We start from the raw sequence: 16,335 nt of genomic DNA, 5'->3' as shown, positions 1-16,335 counted from the left end.
ACGATGGTAAGCTGAAGACGTGATCTGGGTGATGCCCAACTCTTTCAGAGACTGCTTGAAAACATTTGACATGAAATTACTTCCCCGGTCTGAATGTACCTCCTTGGGCAGACCAAACTTTGTGAAGAACCCTAGCATTTCCTTAACCACGTTCTTTGCTGAGATATTTCTAAGTGGAATGGCTTCAGGATAACGAGTAGCCATATCAATCAGGGTCAACACATAAGAAAATCCTGAAGAAGTCTTAGGAAGAGGGCCCACAATATCCACCAACACACGGGTGAAAGGCGCCTCAAAAGGAGGAATGGGAACTAGAGGTGCAACCTTTTCGGTCTGATTACACTTCCCCACAACTTGACAGGTGTGACAAGACTTACAATACCAGGAAACATCTCTGAAGATACCTGGCCAGTAGAAGTGTTTCAAAATGCGTGCCACAGTCACCCTCACTCCAAGGTGTCCTGCCAAAGTGGAATCATGAGCCATGCTAATGATATCCTGCCTAAAAACACGAGGGATGACAACTTGATGTACAACCTCCCATTCACAGTCGGCTCATGCTGTTGGGGGTCTCCACTTCCTCATAAGTACTCCTGACTTTATATAATAACAAGTAGAAGCACCAGCTGACTCTTCCTCACTGCAAGCAGAGTTAGCTAGACTTTTCAACACAGGGTCAGCAACCTGCAACTCAACCAACTCTTAACGAGACAAAATATCAACACTACGGGGTACTGCCTCATCTGGTGAGTGGTCCAAATTAGCAAGAAAAGTGTCAGGTAGGATAACATCATCATCATCATTATCCTCTAAATCACCAGTAACTTTAGACTTAGCCCTAATGACAGCACATGCAGGGAACATATCAGGGACATCACAATCCTGGGCACCAGCCACTGGCTCACTAGACAACTGAGGAGCTGGACACACTTGACTTCCACCAATATCATTTCCAAGTAAGAAAGTTACACCTGACATTGGGAGTGTCTCAACCAACCCAACCATAACGGAACCATTAACAAAACCAGAATCTAAATTCACTCTGCACAGAGGGACAGAGAAGTAATTATTCCTTACACCTTGTAAGATTACAGTTTCATCAGAGGAATTAACATTAGAGCCTAGAACACTGGTCAGCATAAGGGATTGGCAAGCACCTGTATCACGATATATTTTAACTGATTTCCTGTCATTACTGTCCAGAGGACTGACAAAACCATCAGACAGGAAATTAGCACATGAGCTCTTGAAAGTGTCACCCACGTTACTGCTCAAAAGAGGAGCTCCATCATGAGAATTTAATTTACCCCTCAAAGCAGGTTCAGTTAACTCAGTTAAAGAATTCTGGGAACTCTGAAGGGTGGACACTAGACCAATTGACTGAATATTTAAAGACTCCTTTTTGTTCACATCACAGTGTCTCCTGAAACATTTCTCCATAGTATGACCAAACTAACTACAATAAGTACATTTACTTCTCTGAAATCTAGAGGTGAAGCTGATATTTACTTCCTGAGAAACATCATCTTTATTCTCTTTCCTGTTACCTGTACTCTGAGTAGAGGCAACGTACTTACTCTCAGCTTTCCCTTTTTCTCTAGAATATCTCTTGTGAGTGAGAACATATTCATCAGCTAAAACTGCAGCATCAGACAAATTATCTATTCTTTTCTCATCAAGATATAGGCTTACATCTTTATTTATACACCTTTTGAAGTCCTCCAGCAAAATCATCTGCTTAAATTTGTCAAAATCAGAATCCACATTCTTAGAATTTAACCACTGCTCTAACAGATCTTCTTTGATTTTTGCATACTCAACATGGGATAGCTTATCTTGCTTGTAAGTTGTCCTAAATTTTACTCTATAGGCTTCAGGAACAAGCTCATAGGCCTTAAGAATCAAGCTCTTAACTACATCATAATTATCACATTGATCCTGAGGCAAAGATGCATGAGTTACTTGAGCTTTACCGGTGAGACCAGTTTGAAGGAGTACTGGCCAATACTCTTTGGGCCAATTAAAATTTGTAGCTACCCTATCAAACAACTGAAATTACTTTGTTAAATCAGATTCATTAAAAGGAGGGACAAGTTTAACATTTTTAGCCACATCAAAATCATCAGAGCTAGATGATCCAGTTCCACCTTGTTTCATGCGATACTCATGGTCTGCCTGAATCCTAGCAATTTCAACTTGTGCCTCAGCCTCCTTAGCTTTTGCCTGAAATTCAGCCTCCTTAGCACGAGCCTCCTGCAGGGCTAGCTGTAACTTAGCTAATTCAATCTGCGTTTGCTCATTTGGAGGAGTTACATTAAACAAGCTTTCATTAATCATGTCAACAATTTGATCTTTAGAATGATGAGAGCGAACAGCCATTCCCAATTGTTGAGCAACAAGCTTCAGTTTATTCTTTGTTCTGTTTTCTACATCACACGCTGTTTGCACATTTGACAAAAAATCTTTGGCTTCATCAAGCGCAGTAATAGTAGACATCATGAATAAATCACAGTCGCAAAATATCAAGCAATATCCTTATGATAATATCCTGAATATCCTGGCGAGGTCGCCAAAATTATGTTACGGAACAGGGAAAGATAATGTACACTTTAAGTGAGAATACTAAAAATCACTACTGTCCCGTAAAGTTCCAGATTCAAACAAAAGAGTTAGGTAAAATTACAAGTTAGAGTTTAATGCTCAAACTGACAACAAAACATTCAGGACTCATAAGGATAATGTAATGGCCAAAAAACAGGTTAAATATGTGGTTAACTGCAATAGCCTCTATTAACACGAAATTAGCAGGAGGAAATTTATCTAAGTCAGCCCTGATAAAATGACAATACACTGGAAAATGCTCAGTTAATGCAAGATAAATTATTACAGATACAAACTATTATTAACAATTGGCTGACAGTAAAACTTTACATTAATCACAAAAACCTTACTAGGCCTAAGAATTAACACCTTACACTATACAGTACAAGAACAAAATGTAATAACAGTTATACTCAAATTACACAGCTGCTAGATGGTTGGAGACTTCCTGAGCACTCACAATAATAACAACTGTACAGGTGAGGACAGAGATGTGAGCAAAATGAGGAGTAGATCTAAGTGGCAATTAGTGTAGAGACTGAGCTCATTATACAGGGGCCGGTAGAGCTTGATAGAACTTGTAAGAAGGACGCGCAAATGAAGCCATGGGGACAAAGAGTTGACAATCCTGCTCTGAACAACAGAAAGAACGACTTACTCTACTATAACGGTAGAAGGAGGGTGTGAGGTAGAACACGCTCGTGATCAAACATGCAGCATACTGCACGTCAGAATTACACAATGGATGATGAAATCATAGGCTATGTAACAATATATATATATATATATATATATATATATATATATATATACCTATCTATCTATATATTGTTACGGAACAGAGAAAGATAATGTACACTTTAAGTGAGAATACTAAGAGTCACTACTGTCCCGTAAAGTTCCAGGTTCAAAACAAAAGTGTTAGGTAAAATTACAAGTTAAAGTTTAGTGCACAAACTAACAACAAAACATTCAGGACTCATAAGGATAATGTAATGGCAAATAAACAGGTTAAATATATGGTTAACTGCAATAGCCTCTATTAACACGAAATTAGCAAGAGTAAATTTATCTAAGTCAGCCCTGATAAATGAAAATACACCGTGTAATGCTCAGTTAATGCAAGATAAATTATTACAGATACAAACTATTATAAAAAATGACTGACATAAAACCTAACATCAATCAAAAACCTCACTAGGCCTAAGAATTAACCTTATGCTACACAGTACAAGAAAAAAGCAAAAACACTTATACTCAAATTACACACAGCTGCTAGATGTTTGAAGATTTCTTGAGCACTCACAATAATAATATCTGTACAGGGGAGGACAGAGATGTGAACAAAATGAGGAGCAGATCTAAGTGGCAATGATGCAGAGACTGAGCTCATTATATAGGAGCCAGGAGAGCTTGATACATCTTGTAAGAAGGACGCGCAAATGAAGCCATGGGGACAAAGAGCTGAAAATCCCGCACTGAATAACAGAGAGAACGACTTACTCTACTATAACGGTAGAAGGAGGGGACTGAGGCAGAACACGCTCGTGATCAAACATGCAGCATACTGTGCGTTAAAATTACACAAAAGATGATGAAATCATAATCTATGTAACACCTCCTCACAAAGAAAAAAGAAATTTACAAAGGAAATTTCATATTACTCTAAAACAATCTGTATATGGCATTACAGAACATGCAAAAGTCTTTCCTAGTGTTACAAAACATGGGATCTCCCTAGCACGTTCAGACATAGGTACTTGCCAGTATTCCTTTAACAAATCAAACTTACTTATGTACCTAGCCTTTCCGATCTTGTCTATACAATCTTCCACACGAGGGAGACAGTAAGTGTCTGTTTTAGTTATCTGATTAACACGTCTGTAGTCAATGCAAAGCCACTGTGACCCACTGGCTTAGGGACCAGAGTGACAGGACAACTCCACTCGCTCTGACAGGGCTCAATCATCTTGTGGTCCAACAGGTAGCCAAGCTCCTTCTGGATGAGAGGAACTTTCACTGGGTTCACACGGTAAGGAGGCAATTTAATTGGCTTTGCGTCTCCAACATCGACATCATGCATCAACACAGTGGTTCTTCCTGGAGTAGCACGGAACACTTGCGGGTACTCCTGCAGTAATGCCGAAAACTCCTGCCTTTCCACGGGAGCTAGATGAGAAAGCTTAGTCTGGAGATCATTCATGATATCAGGATTCTTCCCCAAACTATCACTCAGGCTCATACTGCATGGGAGAGCTTGACTTGCAGACTCGGGTGGAACAGCTACAGTGCAGACTGGATTATTTTCGTCCCGCCTGTGATATAACTTTAGCATGTTGATGTGACATAGTTGCTTGCTCTTTCTACGATCTGGTGTGGCGATGACATAGTTGACATCACTGAGTTTCTTCTCCACGAAATAAGGACCACTAAACTTGGCTTGAAGAGGTTGCCCATGCACCGGTAGCAGAATCAAAACCTGATCTCCTGGCTGAAAGTGGCGTAACCTGGACTTCTTATCATACCAAGTCTTCATCTTCTCCTGAGCAGCTCCTAAATTCTCTCTCGCCAGCTGTAAAGCAGTGGACAGCCGTTCTTTGAACTTCATCACATACTCCAGCAGGTTGACGTCATCTTCCTCCGACAGCCAGCATTCCTTGAGTAGCTTAAGGGGTCCTCTTACTTCATGGCCAAACAGTAGTTCAAAAGGTGAGAAGCCCAGTGATTCATTTGGAGATTCTCTTGCGGCAAACACAACGAATGGAAGACCTTTATCCCAGTCTTTCTGATGTTCCAAACAGTATTTCTTCAGCTTCGATTTGAGTGTTTGATAATATCTCTCCAACGCTCCTTGGGTCTGGGGATGGTAAGCTGAAGACGTGATCTGGGTGATGCCCAACTCTTTCAGAGAGTGCTTGAAAACGTTTGACATGAAATTACTTCCCCGGTATGACTGTACCTCCTTGGGCAGACCAAACTTTGTGAAGAACCCTAGCATTTCCTTAACCACGTTCTTTGCTGAGATATTTCTAAGTGGAATGGCTTCAGGATAACGAGTAGCCATATCAATCATGGTCAACACATAAGAAAATCCTGAAGAAGTCTTAGGAAGAGGGCCCACAATATCCACCAACACATGGGTGAAAGGCGCCTCAAAAGGAGGAATGGGAACTAGAGGTGCAACCTTTTCGGTCTGATTACACTTCCCCACAACTTGACAGGTGTGACAAGACTTACAATACCAGGAAACATCCCTGAAGATACCTGGCCAGTAGAAGTGTTTCAAAATGCGTGCCACAGTCTTCCTCACTCCAAGGTGTCCTGCCAAACTGGAATCATGAGCCACTCTAATGATATCCTGCCTACAAACACGAGGGATGACAACTTGATGTACAACCTCCCATTCACAGTCGGCTCATGCTGTTGGGGGTCTCCACTTCCTCATAAGTACTCCTGACTTTACATAATAACAAGTAGAAGCACCGGCTGACTCTTCTTCACTGTAAGCAGAGTTAGCTAGACCTTTCAACTCAGGGTCAGCAACCTGCAACTCAACCAACTCTTGACGAGACAAACTATCAACACTACAGGGTACTGCCTCATCTGGTGAGTGGTCCAAATTAGCAAGAAAAGTGTCAGCTAGGATAACATCATCATCATCATTATCCTCTAAATCACCAGTAACTTTAGACTTAGCCCTAGTGACAGCACATGCAGGAAACACATCAGGGACATCACAATCCTGGGACACAGCCACTGGTTCACTAGACAACTGAGGAGCTGGACACACTTGACTTCCACCAATATCATTTCCAAGTAAGAAAGTTACACCTGACATTGGGAGTGTCTCAACCAACCCAACCATACCGGAACCAGACTCTAAATTCACTCTGCACAGAGGGACAGAGAAGTAATTATTCCCTACACCTTGTAAGATTACAGTTTCATCAGAGAAATTAACATTAGAGCCTAGAACACTGGTCAGCATAAGGGATTGGCAAGCACCTGTATCACGATATATTTTAACTGATTTCCTGTCATTACTATCCAGAGGACTGACAAAACCATCAGACAGGAAATTAGCACATGAACTCTTGAGAGTGTCACCCACGTTACTGCTCAAAAGAGGAGCTCCATCATGAGAATTTAAGTTACCCCTCAAAGCAGGTTCAGTTAACTCAGTTAAAGAATTCTGGGAACTCTCAAGAGTGGACACTAGACCAATTGACTGAATATTTAAAGACTCCTTTTTGTTCACTTCACGCTGTCTCCTGAAACATTTCTCCGTAGTATGACCAAGCTTACTACAATAAGTACATTTACTTTTCTGAAATCTAGAGGTGAAGCTGGTATTTACTTCCTGAGAAACATCATCTTTGTTCTCTTTCCTGTTATCTGTACTCTGAGTAGAGGCAACGTACTTACTCTCAGCTTTCCCTTTTTCTTTAGAATATCTCTTGTGAGTGAGAACATATTCATCAGCTAAAACTGCAGCATCAGACAAATTATCTATTCTTCTCTCATCAAGATATAGGCTTACATCTTTATAAATACACCTTTTGAAATCCTCCAGCAAAATCATCTCCTTAAATTTACCAAAATCAGAATCCACATTCTTAGAATTTAACCACTGCTCTTACAGATCTTCTTTGATTTTTGCATACTCAACATGGGATTGCTTATCTTGCTTGTAAGTTGTCCTAAATTTTACTCTATAGGCTTCAGGAACAAGCTCATAGGCCATAAGAATCAAGCTCTTAACTACATCATAATTATCAGACTGATCCTGAGGCAAAGATGCATAAGTTACTTGAGCTTTACCGATGAGAACAGTTTGAAGGAGTACTGGCCAATACTCCTTGGGCCAATTAAAACCTGTAGCTACCCTCTCAAACAACTGAAAATACTTTGTTAAATTAGATTCATTAAAAGGAGGGACAAGTTTAACATTTTTAGCCACATCAAAATCATCAGAGCTTGATGATCCAGTTCCACATTGTTTCATGCGATACTCATGGTCTGCCTGAATCCTAGTAAGTTCAACTTGTGCGTGAAACTCAGCCTCCTTAGCACGGGCCTCCTGCAGGGCTAGCTGTAACTTAGCTAATTCAATCTGCGTTTGCTCATTTGGAGGAGTTACATTAAACAAGCTTTCATTAATCATGTCAACATGTTGATCTTTAGAATGATGAGAGCGAACAACAATTCCCAATTGTTGAGCAACAAGCTTAAGTTCATTCTTTGTTCTGTTTTCTACATCACACACTGTTTGCACATTTGACAAAAAATCTTTGGCTTCATCAAGTGTAGTAATAGTAGACATAATTAATAAGTAACAGTCACAAAATATCAAGCAATATCCTTATGATAATATCCTGAATATCCTGGCAGGGTCGCCAAATTTATGTTACGGAACAGAGAAAGATAATGTACACTTTAAGTGAGAATACTAAGAGTCACTACTGTCCCGCAAAGTTCCAGGTTCAAAACAAAAGAGTTAGGTAAAATTACAAGTTAAAGTTTAATGCACAAACTAACAACAAAACATTCAGGACTCATAAGGATAATGTAATGGCAAATAAACAGGTTAAATATATGGTTAACTGCAATAGCCTCTATTAACACGAAATTAGCAAGAGTAAATTTATCTAAGTCAGCCCTGATAAATGAAAATACACCGGGTAATGCTCAGTTAATGCAAGATAAATTATTACAGATACAAACTATTATCAAAAATGACTGACATAAAACCTAACATCAATCAAAAACCTCACTAGGCCTAAGAATTAACCTTATGCTACACAGTACAAGAAAAAAGCAATAACACTTATACTCAAATTACACACAGCTGCTAGATGTTTGAAGATTTCTTGAGCACTCACAATAATAATATCTGTACAGGGGAGGACAGAGATGTGAACAAAATGAGGAGCAGATCTAAGTGGCAATGATGCAGAGACTGAGCTCATTATATAGGAGCCAGGAGAGCTTGATACAACTTGTAAAAAGGACGCGCAAATGAAGCCATGGGGACAAAGAGCTGAAAATCCCGCACTGAATAACAGAGAGAACGACTTACTCTACTATAACGGTAGAATGGGGGGACTGAGGCAGAACACGCTCGTGATCAAACATGCAGCATACTGTGCGTTAAAATTACACAAAAGATGATGAAAGTATAGGCTATGTAGCAATATTATATATATATATATATATATATATATATATATATATATACCTATCTATCTATCTATATATTATATATATATATATATATATATATATATATATATATATATATATATATATACCTATCTATCCATATATATATATATATATATATAGATATATAGATATATATATATAGATATATATATATATATATTATATATACCCGTATATAAACAGTTTATATATATATCGCTGACTAAAATTTACACTCGAATGCATTAATTACTTCCCCCTTGTAGCTGGAGTCGCAGCAAGTGAGCAACCAGGCGATCGAACACCCCACACCCCCCACCCCCACCCCAACCCCATTGTAAACGTTCTTGGATAGATGTGGAACTGCTAAAGCTGGCGATGTTATAGTGTGACATGATTGTTTCTATAGACAGTCAAAAACAGTAGGGGTAGGTATATGAAGGCATTTAATGTATGTCTTATCGGCAACATATGAGAAAGGCACGAAAATGAAAGAAGACATACAGTGTTACGTCCTAAATTATGTTACAGTTATAGTGTAGGGGACTACATCTGTTGAAAGATATGATGGCTTTTCTCATTCATTCCTTCTATCACCTCCACCACCCTTCTCTTTGAGCTCCGGTCCCCACCAAACGTCTCTCATACTCTCTCCTACCCTTTGTTTACCCCTTAACCGGAGGACATCACCTTCGTGATGCTAGGCTGCAATGGATCATACTGTGGGGCGTCACTTTTGCTATTCTGTGTTATTTTGAATTCGACCAGGTTTTGAAGTGGTTGCTTGTTTCATCTGTCAGTACTGCCAGTGTCTAACAATAGTCAGTGCTGCTATTGTCATCTGTACTCCCATCCATTGTTGACAATTTAGCCATTTCTCCCAATTCTTGACTCCCCTCCCTACCTCCACTCCATTACCCTCTCCTCCCGCCTGCCCCAGCTGCGCCACGCTAGGCAAATCTTGCCCAGATTTTTCCACTCATTTCATTCATTGGAATGAGCCTTGTGCTTTATTCTAATACAAAATAATATATATAAATAAGCAAAAAAGGTAACTGATAGTGCCATACACCTGAAATTGGCTAATTATCACCTGGCAACACCCCACGTACACTCGTTCGCTAATTTTCCCTGTTTATTTCCCCTTGAAGTATTCTGTATGACCTGTTGTCATAAAAATATATACAAGAAAGGAAGGGAGAAGCCTAAGTGATATTTACATTCACCTGGAACTACCTAATTTGCTGCCAAGCATTTCAGCGCATATAAATTAGCAGCTGTCACCTCGCTGACATTGTCAACCCTTGGTGGCCCCATATCCGCCTTGTCATTCAGTTCAGTGTTGTCTCTTGAGATGAAAGTATGTAGCACTCGTGCCCCTCCATTTCCGCCGCTTCTAGAGGGCCCTGTGCCCTCTACCCCTACTAACCCTCGTGTGGGAAGGGATAAAAACCTAAATGACTCTGTTGTGGAGCATGAACTGGCTATTTTATCCATGATAATGATGGACAGTGACTACATTCTTTCTGGTGAATCGTGTGATGAGCCAATGGAGGAAATGGTGATATACTACGAGTGCTTCAGTGTCCCAAGTTCATCCTCGCTCCAAGGGAAACGACCCCTTAGTTACTGGAAGTGACAGAGTGCAACACAGTGTAAATAAAATAGAAATGTATATAATTACTAATATAAGATTATGAGTACAAATACTTGGAGTAATAACAGTGAAAGCTTTGCTCTCTACTTTAGTTTACTGAACGAGAAATAATGCCTGGAGTGAAAATAAACTACTATTATTGAAGGAAACTTATGGATAAATACTGTATATATATATATATATATATATATATATATATATATATATACAGTATATGTATATACATATAATTGTAATAAAGTACAGTAATAGGAATATAAAGTGTGAGTGTGTTCATGAATAATAAATGACAGAATACCAGCTGGGAACGAGCGCAAATGGGTAGCTCGTATGCGCTCGTAATTTCCATTGCTTTCACAGTGTTTTTTTTTGGTGTATGGATTCCAAACTACTTGAAAATCACAGAATAGTGTTTTTAATGATAATATCAGGCTGTAGTAATCATATTACGGGGTGTCCGGAAGTGTAGAGACTTCGTTACCCAACTTCAGAAGTCTCCACAAGTTCTACGGTAGTCGACGAAGTCTCAACAAACATCCCAGGAGAAAGCTGAAGGTATGTGTCATATGCATATATAATTATAATATTCTAGGACTAATAACTGATTTTTGGCAAGTATTTTTAAAAAGTCAGTCGGGGCGCAAAAATCCACGCGGGACGCGCAAGGAGTACAAAAACATCCCCGCAGTGTAGGGGTTAACCAACATAAACTAAGAGAATGATGAAATGACATGTCAGCTATTGATCACAATCATCATACATCTCTGTATCAAGCACCAACAAATCAATAGCATACAATACTTCGGTATACCTGCCAATTATTTCATCCTGCTGTAAGCTGTCACGTGACATACCCACTGCAAGTCGGACCTTGTATTACGAGGACATATGGCTGTTGATCATTAACACAGGCGGCTTGCGGTCCTAATGGACCCAGGATCGAATCCCGGCACAGGGAATAGTTTAAGAGTTTGAATTTCCTAAAAAAAGCGGACTTTCCTGATCTACCAGATGACCCGCCGACATGTCGTAAAAATACCCCCGCTAATACCAATACATCAATCCTGTATGAGACAGCCCTTGCATGTATTCAACATGGATGGTGGGTGTTAGCACCGAAGTGGTGACATGTGGAGGTTTAGGAGGGCTACTGGGCCTCGGAATGGGTCACTGCCCCTGAGAAATAGGCCCTGAAGCCTTTGCCCAGAGTCGGACACGTAAAAAAAAAAACACGATAGGTTTATGTTCCTCTCATTATTGAATGAACGAAACGAATCAGGAATCGGCTCTAACGAACCACAAACTCTTCATTGTAACGAAAATACTCCGACCTCTTGTTACTACAGTGACACAATGTCATTATGTATACAGCTGACCCACATTCCATCGTATACATAATGATGTTGTATCACTGTTGTGACAAGAAGTCGAAATATTTTCGTTAAAGCAGAGAGTTTGTGCTTCGTCAGAGCCGAGCGCTGATTCGTTCCTTTCATTCGATAATGATATTTAGGCCTTATGTGTTTATAATGTAAGGCCTAATTTGCCACGTTTATATGAATTAATAGGTGTCCAAAAACCACACAACCTGTGATAACGAAAAACAACCGTGTGTCCTTGTAACACAAGGTCCAGCATCCATTGGGTATGTCACGAAACAGCTTACAACAGGATGAAATAGTTGGCAGGTAACCCGAAGTATTGTATGTTATTGATTTGTTGATGTTTTATACAGAAGTGTATGGTAATATCAATATGATCAATACCTGACGGATAATTTCATCATTATCTTAGTTTATGTTGGTTAACAAAGGGCGAGAGTGGAGGACGAGAGGGTAAGAGAGAAGTTCTGTAGAGACAGAAACCCAGAGAGAAGGGTGGTGGAGGTGGGGGCGAGAATGGATGAGAAAAGACACCATATCTTTCAGCACATCTTGTCCACCATGCTATACTTATTTGTGACGTTACAATATAGGACATAAGTATATAGACAATAACAATACATTGTAGGACTTTCATTTCCGTGCCTTTCTTATATGTTATGGATAACAGCACACATTAAATACCCTTATATACTTACCCCAACTGGTTTTGATTGTCTTTATAAACAATCATGTCACATTATAACATCACCAGCTTTGACCGTTCCACATCTGCTCAACAACTTTTAGACTGGGGTTGGGGTCGGGGAGGTGGGTGTGGGGTGTTCGATCGCTGCTTGCTCACTGGTCGTGACTCCGGCTACAAGGGGGTAGAAGTAAGTGCTTTCGGGTGTACTATAGAGAATCCTCAACCAACGAGAGTAAACGTCTAATTGACTGTGGGCGATAAAGCAGGCACTTAACGACATGGCTTTTGGTAATGATGATTATATAGTACAATCTCATTCACCAACCTGTCTCTGCCAGGTCCGTCAGATGTACAGTTACATTCGTTAATACTCCTACACCTATATTTAGCCCAGTGTACTATCTTATGAGCACATTTGAAGGATATGTGTGGTGGATATCGAGAGACCACATGCCACAGAAGTGTGTGTGTCTGTGTGTGTGTCTGTGTGTGTGTCTGTGTGTGTGTGTGTGTGTGTGTGTGATCACTGATTAAGGTAGTATTAGTGGTAGTACAAGTAACTGCAAATCCCTGCTCATCAGTAATGTGAACCCAGTGAACTGGGGACTAAACTTACCTTCCTTCTACTTCTCAAAATTCTCCTTCTGGGAGATAGGGAAGTGGTTGAGGGACATTATCTGTGACACTACATAAAGGCGTCCATCTTTATCACAATGCATGTTTCTTTCATCTATATAATTATTACGAGTGGCTGTCTGAACACTTGCATGTATGTTTTTTTTCTTTATGCACGGAAGAAGGAATCAAGGGCCGGGAGCCTGCAAGTTGTTCCTTAAGGAAAAAACAAAAACAAGGTTACAGATAGCCAAGATCCAATCATTTAGAGATGCATGGAGACACCGCGTTTAAAAGATTGGAGATCATAGGAAATACAGACAGTCGAATACAGTTCCAGAGGTGTCCTGTTGCATAAATGAAGGCCTGTGAGTAGTGATTAACTCTCGCATTAGAGAGCTGGACAGAAAATAGATGGGAGTTTGTTGCTGGATGAGTGTTATGTGCTCGCTGTACTGGTGGAGGGATGCAAGCAGACAGCTCAGAGGTGCAGTGACCATTGAAGCAGCGATAGAAAAGAGATAAAGATGCAACAATGCAGCTAAGAGACAGAGGTAGAAGGGAGCCAGTAGGAGGAGGAGGGTTAACCTGTTGAGAGCGACAGGCCTCATTTGGGACTTACCAGACTCGAAAACGATAGGCCTCAAGCGAGCGCGATTTTCAAAGACATACAAACACCGTGCCACGAGGAATAGGTGGCTGAAATTTGTATGGGAAAGAGGGGCAGGTGGCAACTCTCAATACTACTCACGCATTGCCCCATATACGCTCAGAATACGCGTGTGCGGACGCCATGGAGTGCGCACTAATTTTCCTCCCATGATGCTGTCAACCCTGCACCAGGCGCTAGGAGATCTACAAACACACACACACACACACACACATGAGAGAGAGAGAGAGAGAGATAAAGTGTATTTTTCTTAGACAGAGAGAGAGAGAGAGAGAGAGAGAGAGAATAAATAGAGGAATGGCACAAGAAGCGTCCCTTCGAATGATGTGACAAGGTAATGCATTACATCATCGGTCCCTCTTCTCTCTTTTTCTCCAGTTTCTCCCTCCTCTCTCGGAGAGAGAGAGAGAGAGAGAGAGAGAGATATTTGTTTGTTGTTTTGTTGTGGCTTAATGGCCACCGCCTCCAACATGGGGCATTAGGCCAGCCAGAGTGAATGAACAAAATGTTGCCACTCCCTCACTGTGCACCACCGACGATCTAAGGAGCCAGGCGAGGTGGGAGCATATGATAAAATGCTCTAAGCTCGGCTAGACGCACCTCCTCCCCCCCTGACAATCAGTGCAGGTCTTATGTCCTCACCTCTGTCGGCAGCACGGAGCAGATCGTAAATGGTGTTATATGTCATAGATCCGAGCTGGTACGACCGGGTGTGAGCGCTGAGAGCCAAGAGGTGTCTATAGGAGGCCACGTCTAGCCGATCCTTGAGGTCGATGATGGGAGGGCGAGATGGGGTGCCCTCCTCTGTCTGAGGAGGGGAGGACTCACCAACTTCCTCCTTGGTTGAGGAGCCGGTCGATGCTTCCTCAACCATGGAGGCAGTGTCAGTTAAGTCCCGCACCCCCTCAGACATTGCTGGCAGATGGTGGACTTCCGCCGTGGTCATGGTAGGTGTAACATTGGTCGGGTCCGGAGCCAGGTCGGTATCCTTAGAGGCAGTCCGTCTGTTGAGGTGGGCCTCCAGCCTAAGCCTCTTCCTTGGCGTTTGCCGAGGAGCAGCGGATCGTGGCTGCGATCGTTAAGCCTGACGCTCCTGTCGGCAAGGGACAGAGTGTATATCACGGACAAAGCACTCGTGGATGATAAGCCTAGGCAGCCCACTCTCAACAAGGATCTCCGGGAGGAGAATGAGCAAAGCCCTCTTATCATCCCCACAAAAAGCCTTCGCAGTCGCGATACACATCTCCACGACGAGGTTCATCTGTCTGGAACTCCCAGGATCCCTGGCTTGATGTCTCCAGGCCGTGTGGCACCGCCATGCATGAGCAGAACCCTGCACGGCTACACCACCCGGCCCAGTAACATCCAGAGCCTCAGGACCCTTGGGGGTTCCAAACAGATTGAACTCCACCGATTCTCCATCACCTAGGGAGCGTTGAAGGTGCAGTGGGTTTGGTTTAACTATCGCCTGGTGGTGCACAAAAACATCAATGCCAGAATCCTGGTGCTTGATGAATCCGTACCCGCCAGTACGTTAAACCAAACCACGGTCCCCGGATCTTCTGAGCTACAGGCGACTGTGGCTGGCTGGATGCCCTCCTCAACGGGTTGCAGGCAGTGTTGGCACGTCCTTCTTCCATGGCTGCTCTCCGATCTCTCTCCGAGAGAGAAAGAGAGAGAGTTATGGGTAGGCCTAAATTGTATGATAACGTATTCTTTGTTGGCAGTGCATAAAGTAATTTATCACAGTGTGTGTGTGTGAGAGAGAGAGAGAGAGAGAGAGAGAGAGAGGGAGGATTGATATTACAGTAATCACGTGATCCTTGCCCAAGGCTATGGTAATAAATGTTGGCTGCCGGACAATGCCTTTCCTTACCTCACTCACTGCAGGTGGTGGGTTGCTCGCGCCACCAGCTGTTCATCTTTTGACCAGTTTATCTCACCACCACGTGATTTTCTGTGGTCATATATATATATATATATATATATATATATATATATATATATATATACATAAATAAAGTGGCGGCGTATATATATATATATATATATATATATATATAATATATATATATATATATATATATATATATATATATACATATATATATATATATATATATATATATATATATATATATACATATATATATATATATATATATATATATATATATATATATATAGTCAATGGCCATACCACGTTGAGTACACCGCTTCCCGTCCAATCAGCGAAGTTAAGCAACGTTGGGTCTGGTTAGTACTTGAATGGGTGACCGCCTGGGAACACCAGATGCTGTTGGCATAACGTTCTCCCTACGTGTCAAGTGGGGTTGGTGGAGGATTAGTGGCCCTCCCTGTAAAACAATTAACTCTAAGCCCTTGGCCACCCCGTTTGGGATACATGGCGTCTGGCAATGAATGATATATATATATATATATATATATATATGTGTGTATATATTTTAACACGGATCATCGCGTTTGCGACGCTTGGTGAAAAGGACATAACGGCGAA

At 41.2% G+C, this 16,335-nt stretch overlaps 1 non-coding gene across 1 annotated transcript; it reads left to right on the top strand.

The window, feature by feature from the left end:
- The first annotated feature begins 16,003 nt into the window (after positions 1 to 16,003).
- LOC145395969 (5S ribosomal RNA) lies at positions 16,004 to 16,122 on the top strand. The gene has a single exon (XR_013896696.1). It is a non-coding gene; the product is annotated as a 5S ribosomal RNA (ribosomal RNA).
- Positions 16,123 to 16,335: the final 213 nt, after the last annotated feature.

The sequence above is a fragment of the Coenobita brevimanus genome, chromosome 33 (genome assembly GCF_032717465.1).
Source record: "Coenobita brevimanus isolate Jiangsu-jjx chromosome 33, ASM3271746v2, whole genome shotgun sequence".
Classification (NCBI taxonomy): domain Eukaryota; kingdom Metazoa; phylum Arthropoda; class Malacostraca; order Decapoda; family Coenobitidae; genus Coenobita; species Coenobita brevimanus.
The sequence above is the reverse complement of the archived record's forward strand: the minus strand, read 5'-3'. Positions and strand labels throughout refer to the sequence as shown.